Source organism: Fundulus heteroclitus, chromosome 18 (assembly GCF_011125445.2).
Source record: "Fundulus heteroclitus isolate FHET01 chromosome 18, MU-UCD_Fhet_4.1, whole genome shotgun sequence".
In the NCBI taxonomy this organism is placed as follows: domain Eukaryota; kingdom Metazoa; phylum Chordata; class Actinopteri; order Cyprinodontiformes; family Fundulidae; genus Fundulus; species Fundulus heteroclitus.
Window position 1 is genome coordinate 37,295,154 of NC_046378.1, and position 1,663 is coordinate 37,296,816.

The following is a 1,663-nucleotide window of genomic DNA, read 5'->3' on the forward strand; positions in this document are numbered from 1 at the left end:
CTCTCTCTTTATAGCAACCAAAGCTCTAGAAGTGATGGATCTCGTCAGCTGGTCTCTCAATGCTATTGATCAAATTTTTGCAACTGGAAGGCAGAGGACTGGGGATCCCTCGTGTCCCGATGGGACTCACTTCACAGAATACATCTTGGACCTGTGGGGGAAGTGGTCTATGGTGTGTCTTTCAATTTTGTCTGTCGAGGATGTGGAAGACATTTACATGTTTGGATTCATGATACTTGGATATCTGATTTATCAGCTGTCCTCTATGCATGAGGCTCCATAGCTCAGTGGTTAGAGCACTGGCCTTGTAAACCAGGGGTTGCAAGTTCGATCCTCGCTGGGGCCTTTGTGGGTAAAATCTTTGATGGGGGAGTGTTGGCCTAGTGGTTAGAGCAGTGCGCTTGCTCTCAGAGAAGGATGCAAGTACCTGGTTTGATCCCCAGTACTGGCACTCTGGGTCCCTGTGCAAGACCCTAAACCCCAGATTGTGCTGCACATGGCAGCCCACTGCTCCCCAAGAGTGATGGGTTAAAAGCAGAGGTTAAGTTTTGTTGTAATGTATGTTTCAATGACAATGAAGATGAGATTACTATTAGCAACTTCAGAGACTGTCGGTAGCAAATATGGCCATGATTAGGCTGCCGGCACGACGCGATCACTAAGGCAGTGAATGAGCAGGGGTCCGTTCTTCGTACGTCGCTAACTCAGTTAGCAGGATTTCATTGTTGACGATTTGGCATGATCTTGGATCGTTTGGTTCTTCGAAAGACATCCTGCACTTGTTGTCATAGCAACATGTGCGCCAGCTTAAACCTGCTCCAGAGCAGGCTTATTTCATGTAAACAAGATTAGATCACTGCTTTAGAAGCGGAGGAGATGGAGAAGTCTGCCGTAGCCATGTCCATTTTTACGACTGCAACCTGTTGCGGAAGATGCAAGAATAATTTGCAGAGTTTTTTGAATTAATCGCGTATTGCGCAATAGACAGGATCCTTTAGCGCAGCGCGACAGTGTTAGATAGAGATTTTCTTGGTGGCTGTTATAAACAAACAAACATATCATTTAACATTGGCTTTAAAAGAGGAAAAAGTGGTGTTGGAGCCATAAATCTAAAATATATAAGTTATTTGTATGATAGTTTGCTTTTTATTTTTATCATATTCAGTAAAAAGATTTGTTCGGGACATTTTATTGTGAAGTTTAGTTTACTTTGAAAGGCTTGCTTCCTGTCGAGCCGTATATTGTATTAGAAAAAACTATGGATGGATTATCTAGACATGGAGCAATACAGTTTTACCGTGTAAACTGTGGATGACTTGGAAAAGGAAAATTTTCATTTTTTATGGATAAAGATTTTTTTTTTGTTAAAATTCCCAGTTTGCACGTGTCCTTTACTTCCCGTCTCTAAGGAATGACACTGACATTTGGATCTCTTGACATAACAAGTGCCTTTTTAAAATAAAGTATAATAATTAAAGGCTACCATTTTGTAGAATATTCTTGTATTTCACTTTTACTTGTCCCATGTTCTAGTGGGTCCTGTGGAGGCTCTGATATAAAAGAACAAAGTAAATATGAAATTATTAAAATGCAAAAATTCATACTGTAGAAAGTGATAGAAACATCTACCATGGACAGTATTTACGCATTAATTTGTCTGCTG

The 1,663-nt window shown here is 40.6% G+C and overlaps 1 non-coding gene across 1 annotated transcript; it reads left to right on the forward strand.

Annotated features, from left to right (window-relative positions):
• Positions 1 to 273: 273 nt before the first annotated feature.
• On the forward strand, positions 274 to 346 carry trnat-ugu. The gene has a single exon. It is a non-coding gene; the product is annotated as a tRNA-Thr (tRNA).
• Positions 347 to 1,663: the final 1,317 nt, after the last annotated feature.